The sequence below is a fragment of the Somniosus microcephalus genome, chromosome 2 (genome assembly GCF_052327205.1).
Source record: "Somniosus microcephalus isolate GS21.2 chromosome 2, FLI_Smic_1.0, whole genome shotgun sequence".
Classification (NCBI taxonomy): Eukaryota; Metazoa; Chordata; class Chondrichthyes; order Squaliformes; family Somniosidae; genus Somniosus; species Somniosus microcephalus.
In genome coordinates this window covers 231,358,112-231,365,228 of record NC_140988.1, presented here as the reverse complement: position 1 = coordinate 231,365,228, position 7,117 = coordinate 231,358,112, and positions in this window count along the sequence as shown.

Below are 7,117 nucleotides of genomic sequence, written 5' to 3'. Positions count from 1 at the left end.
GTACATGGACCTATGTTAATTATGGCGAGTCCCCATTCCTGATTCAATATTAGTTTCCTTGGGGTGTCCGGCATGCTCTCTTCTTCTACTGTAAATACTGGCACAAAGTAATTATTTAACATGTCCACCATTTCCTTATTTTCATTTACAATATCACTATTATCAGTTTTTAAGGGGCCCACATCACACACAACCACCCTCATTTTCCTAATATAATTGTAAAAAAAATTGAGAGCTGATTTTGATATCCCTTGTAAGTTTCTTTTCCTATTCCTTTTTGTAGTTCTATCTGTTTTGTCACCCTTTGCTGTTCTTTGTATCTCTCCCATTCACTGGGATCTGTGCTATTTTTTGTATTTTTGTATGTATTTTCTTTTAGTTTTATGTTGTCCTTTACCTCTTTAGTCGTCCATGGCTGTTTTTTTGGCAAGTAGAGCTCTTGCCCCTCAGAGGTATAAACTGGTTCTGTATCACCTTAAATTATTTTTTGAACACCTCCCACTGATCTTCTGCTGTTTTACCCATTAACAGATTTGCCCAGTTTTTTGTGGAGAGTCTCTGTCTCATCCCGTTGAAGCCGGGTTTGCCTAAATCTAGAATCTTAGTAGCTGTTTTGGGTTTCTCCCTTTCAAACACTACGTTGAACTTGATCATATTATGATCGCTATTAGATAAATGTTCATGCACAGTTAAGCTGTTAACTAAATCTGGCTTATTGCTTATTAGTAAATCTAATATGGCCTGCCCCCTTGTTGGTTCTAGGACATATTGTTGCAGAAAAAACTGTCCTGAACACATTCAAGAAATCCGATTAGGCACTTTACAGCCTTCCGGACTCAATATCGAGTTCAACAATTTCAGATCATAAACTCGGCCCTTATTACATTTTTATATATTTTTTATCCACACCTTTGTTTTGGCCCTTCCCCCTTTTCTCTCTCCCACATGGCAGCTGTCTCTCATTCTGCCAGCGCATTTCACACTTCACACTGCATCCATTTAATAAACATCTAGAGCCGTCTTTTGTCTCTTTACTAGTCCTATCACCATCTCATCTCGAATACCTCTTAATGTCTTTTCACTTCTCTTTTGTTCTTTCATCCCCATTTCCCAGCCCCCAAACTGGCCTTTTAATCTGTTTCATTTCCTGTGTTTTCTCTCAGTCCTGACGAAGGGTTTCGACCTGAAACGTTGACTCTATTTTTCTCTCTCCACGGATGTTGCCTGGCCTGCTGAGTTTTTCCAGCATTTTCTGTTGTTATTTCAAGAAATTCACTACCTTTCTGACATGAGTTTGTCTGCTTATCCAAATCTACAGGGAAGTTAAAATCCCCTATTACAACCACTCTACCTTTACTACATGCTTGTCTAATCTCTGCATTAATACATTCTGCCACTTTATAGCTGTCATCAGGGGGCCTATACACAACTCCCACTAGTCTTGCATCCTTTTCTATTTCTTAATTCTACCCAGTAAGTCTCCACTGCCTGCTTACCTCTTGTTAGATCATCTCTCATCATGGTTATTTAATTTCATCCTTAATCACTAATGCTACTCCTCCCCCTCTATCAGATTCCCTATCCTTCCTGTAAACCTTATAACCTGGTGTATTTAGTTCCCAGTCCTGACTGTCTTGCAGCAATGTCTCAGTAATGGCTTCCATGTCATACCCTCCGAGTTGAATTTGCGCCTGAAATTCATTCAATTTGTTCCTTATACTCTGTGTGTTTTTATAAAGAACACTTATTTGGGCCACACACCCTAACCGGTCTTTCTGCTCTAATGTTTTTCTCACATTTATTTCTCTCTCTGGTTGAATTACTTTATATCTTTTAGTTTTCCCTTCACCTGTAGTGCCTAAATCACAATTTCTGACTGTTACTCTACTCTCTTCCTTTTCATTTGTTTTAGGATGATTATTTATACTACTTTTTCCACCTGAGCCCTCCCCCATTTACTAGTTTAAAGTCCTTCAAACGCCCTATTTATCCTTTCTGCTAGGACCCTGGTTGCAGCCTGGTTCAGGTGGAGCCCATCCTAATGGTACAGTTCCTTCCTGTCCCAGTACTGGTGACAGTGTCCCATGAAATGGAACTCCTCTTTCCCACACCACTCCTTAAGCCACGTGTTCACCTCCCTAATCTGCTTATCCCAATGCCAATTTACACATGGCTCTGCAGTACCCAACTGGAGGGCTGACACCAAAATCAGCCCCATTGTGTCTCTATTCTTTTCTATTGCTGGAGATTTTTTTCTGTACATTCCAAATAACTGCTTCTGTTTCTTTATACATTTTTTCTGAATGTAACAAAAATTTGCATTAGACAATGTGTGGCATCTGAAGTGTGATCGACGAGACAAGCTTCCAATTTAAAATTCTCATGCTCATGTTTAAATCCCTTCATGGCATCCCCCCCGTCCTATAACTGTAACCTCCTCCAGTCCTACAACGCCCCCTCCTCAGAACTCTCTGTACCTCCCACTCTGCTCTCTTGTGCATCGCTCCCTCCCTTAAAGTTGCTATATAAATGCCAGTTTTTGTTATGGACAAAAGTGTCTGTGTGTGTGTGTGTGTGTGTGTGTGTGTGTGCGTGCGTGTGCGCAAATCAGTTCATTCTAAATCTTTGTTTATACATAGGAAATTACTGAATCGTCAAAACCCAGATCTGTGAAGCGTTTCCTGTAGTTTAAGACCAGTTTCTATGTGTGACGTAGTGATTTTTCTCATTGTGGTGTGTTATGTTCATGCCAAGTGCAAATTGCCTTCATCTGCCAGCAAAACATACTTACAGCTTTGATATCACTGTAATCAGAATTCCAAAGATTATTGAAAAAATGAAGCATTTCTGTACAGTAACAGCAGTTAAAATATCCTGTTTATTACCTCCCAGACCCATGACCTCCACCACCTAGAACAGTGTTTCTCAAACTGGGGTCTGTGGATCCCTGGGAGTCTGTAGAGACTTTCCAGGGGGTCCGCGATCAGAAGAGGCTGAAGGTAATTTCAAGCCTGCTCCTCTTTATAAAACTGCCACTGATTCAGTTCTTGCGAATTATTCTCAACGGCTGGGCCTGCCTCCTCACAGAGACCCACAGATCTCACGGACTTTACAGCGAGCCAGTCGAGCTGATTCTATTCCCTGGCACCGCGACCCTGTGCCATCCTCTCGGTATGTGATTAGAGCGCCTGCGGAGCCCTTCAAACATGTGCCTGAATGTGCTCACGCAAACACGTACAATCCCACAGTGCAGCTGTTACAGAACATGCCCGTGGGACAGTATGGCGGGGAGTCATGTTTCCAGCAGCATCCCAGCATGTACACGGGTGCTCGTGCCCTCACTCACCTTGGCCAGTCTGCTGTCGGCTTTAAAAATTGTCCAGCACTAAGTGGCTAATAGTGATCATCTGTTGCTGCGGAGTACCCAGAATTGGTGTGAGAAGCAGGCACACCACACCATCTCACTGACACCTGTAACTACCTGTTTTCTTAAAAGCATTATTAAAACACTCTTTACATGCAGCACTTTCATATCATGAGAATTATATGGTATTATAATTTAGATGGGGTGTCAGTGATTACTAATCGATTTGAAAAGGGGTCCTTCAACCAAAAAATGAGAACCACTACATAGAAGGACAAGGGCAGCAGGTGCATGGGAACACCACCACCTCCAAGTCACACACCATCCTGACTTGGAAATACGTCGGTGTTCATTCATCGTCGCTGGGTCAAAATCCTGGGCCTCCCTACCTAACAGCACTGTGAGAGTACCTTCACCTCACGGACTGTAGCAGTTCAAGAAGAAGGCCTACCACCACATTCTCCAGCCAACTAGGGATGGGCAATAAATGTTGGTCTTGCCAGCGATGCCTACATCCAAAGAATGAATATATTTTTAAAAAAGCAACTTTAGGGTGCAGTATTTTATGTAACATGACGTAGACAGAATAGAACCAGATGTGCACAAAAAATTATATATATGATTAAAACATTTGTATCTTTTACCTCTTCCATTTGTTCTAAAATTAATACTTTGTCTTCCTACTGCCAACAAACCAGGTTTTTGAAATGTATTTCTAAGTTCTAAATAGTCGTTCTTTATACTATTCACTTTGATGTTGTTAAACTTATACATTATTATATACTTATATACACACCTTCTGGTCCAAACAAGCAATTTATCTTGACATTTCTTCCCATATAAATATGTAGCTCCAAGTATTACCTCACCCTTTCTTATAATTACATTGTATTGAGGTAACAATCAAAGAATAAACATCAAACTGCTCATCTAAAAGCTGATCAACAGCTTTTGTATCTTGTTGAAAGCAATTTTTTGCCAAATAAAGGAATTACTAGCACTGACAGAAAAATGGGACACTGCTAAGAAACTTACACTTAGCATTACAAATGCTCCATTTGGGGAAGGGGGGGAAGACTAAGAGAGAAATCTCATTTACACCACAAGTGAACCCATTATAGATTGAATATTGCATCAAACTTTTATGTAAACCCTGTACCATTAGCTCAAATATCAATGCACTGAAAATAGAGATAAGAATCACCAAATTCAGCACTATATTTGTGCTGTTTCTCAACATAATCAGTCCATCTCTTCCATCGACTAATCTTCCCACCCCCATTGACATACCCCATGGATCCATCCTTGATTCCCCTCCTTTTCCTCATCTGTATGCTGTCCCTTGGTAACATCAAACATAAACATGGAGTCACCTTCTATATAGATGACATCTAATGGGGAGATTTCCCATTCTAAATAATCTTGGCAGCGGACTTGAGCGGCAGAGGAGCGAGAACTGAGCGGGGATAAAGAGCGCGGCAAGAGCAGGCCCGAGACCAGAGGTGGCAGATCTGAGTGGGAGTGGAGCGAGAGCTGAATGGGGATAAAGAGTATGGTGAGAGCTAGTGCTGTTGGGGAGGGTTTAAACTAATTTGGCTGGGGGAATGGGCACCAGGATGTAGCATTAGAAAGCAGAAACAAAGTGCACTAAAGAGTGGGAGATACAAATAGCACTAGAGAAAGAAAAAGTATGGTATTAGGTGGGGTCAGACTAAGAGGAAATACAAGGTGGTCCAAGATAAGTTTACGGTGCATGTATGTAAACGCCTGAAGTGTGGTAAATAAGGTTAGTGAGCTGCAGGTGCAAATACCCACATGGGAATATGATGTTGTGGCGATAAGAGACCTGGCTCAAAAAAGGGCAGGATTGGGTACTAAATATTCCTGGATATAAGGTGATCAGGAAAGATAGGAAAGGAAAGAAAGGAGGAGGGGTGGCAGTATTGATTAAGGAGAATGCTACAGTGCTGGAGAGAGAGGATGTCCTGGAGGGGTCAAGGACAGAATCTATTTGGTTAGAATTAAGAAACAATAGAGGTGCCATTACACTACTAGGTGTATTCTATAGGCCACCAACTAGTGGGAAGGATATAGAGGAGCAAATTTGCAGGGAAATTACAGAGAGGTGCAAGAACGATGGAGTAGTGATAATGGGGGACTTCAATTATCCTAATATAGACTAGGATAGTAATAGTGTACATGGCAGAGAGGGAGAAGAATTTCTGAAGTGTGTTCAGGAAAACTTTCTTGATCAGTACGTTTCTGGCCCAACAAGGAAGGAGGCATTGCTGGATCTAGTTCTGGGGAATGAGGTGGGTCAGGTGGATCAAGTTTCAGTAGGGGAACATTTAGGGAACAGTGATCATAGCATCACAAGGTTTAGGTTAGCTATGGAAAAGGACAAAGAGCAATCTAGAGTCAAAATACTTAATGGGAAGAGGGCCAATTTCAGTGGGTTGAAATCAGACCTGGCCCGAGTAAGTTGGAATCAAAGATTGGCAGGCAAAACTGTAATGGAACAATGGGCTGCCTTTAACGAGGAAGTAGTTCAGATACAGTTGAGGTACATTCCCACAGAGGGGGAATGGTAGGGCAACCAAAGCCAGAGCTCCCTGGATGATGAAAGGGATAGAGAGTAAGATAAAGCAGAAAAAAGGGGCGTATGTCAGGTTGAGAATACAAGTGAGAACCAGGCTGAATACAGAAAGTTCAGAGGGGAAGTGAAAAAGGGAATAAGAGGGGCAAAGGGGAAGTATGAGAATAGACTAACATAAAGGAAATCCAAAAGTCTTCTATTGGCATATAAATAGTAAACAGGTAGTAAGAGGAGGGGTGGGGCCAATTAGGGACCAAAATGGAGACCTATGCATAGAGGTAAAGGGCATGGTTGAGGTACTAAATGAGTATTTTGCATCTGTCTTTACCAAGGAAGAAGATGCTGCCAAAGTCAAAGTGAAAGGGGAGGTAGTTGAGATATTGGATGGGATAAAAAGGTACTAAAAAGGCTGGCTGTACATAAAGTAGATAGGTCACCAGGACCAGATCGGATGTATCCTAGGATGCTGAGGGAAGTAAAGGTGGAAATTGCAGAGGTACTGGCCATAATCTTCCAATCCTCCTTGGATATTGGGGTGGTACCAGAGGACTGGAGAATTGCAAATCACAGAATCACAGAAACCCCACAGTGCAGATAGAGGCCATTTCGGCCCATCGAGCCTGCACCGACACATATCCCACCCGATCCCCGTAACCCCTGCACCAACACATATCCCACCCTATCCCTGTAACCCCACGTATTTAATCCCCCTAACACTAAGGGTCAATTTATCATAGCCAATCAACCTAACCCGCACATCTTTGGACTGTTACACCCTTGTTCAAAAAAGGGTGCAAGAATAAACCCAGCAACTACAGGCCAGTCAGTTTAACCTCGGTAGTGGGGAAGCTTTTAGAAACAATAATTCGGGACAAAATTAACAGTCACTTGGACAAGTGTGGATTAATTAAGGAAAGCCAGCATGGATTTGTTAAAGGCAAATCGTGTTTAACTAACTTGATTGAATTTTTTGATGAGGTAACAGAGAGGGTTGATGAGGGCAATGCGGTTGATGTAGTGTACATGGACTTCCAAAGGCGTTTGATAAAGTGCCACATAATAGGCTTGCCAGAAAAGTTGAAGCCCATGGAATAAAAGGGACAGTGGCAGCATGGATACGAAATTGGCTAAGTGACAGGAAACAGAGAGTAGTGGAG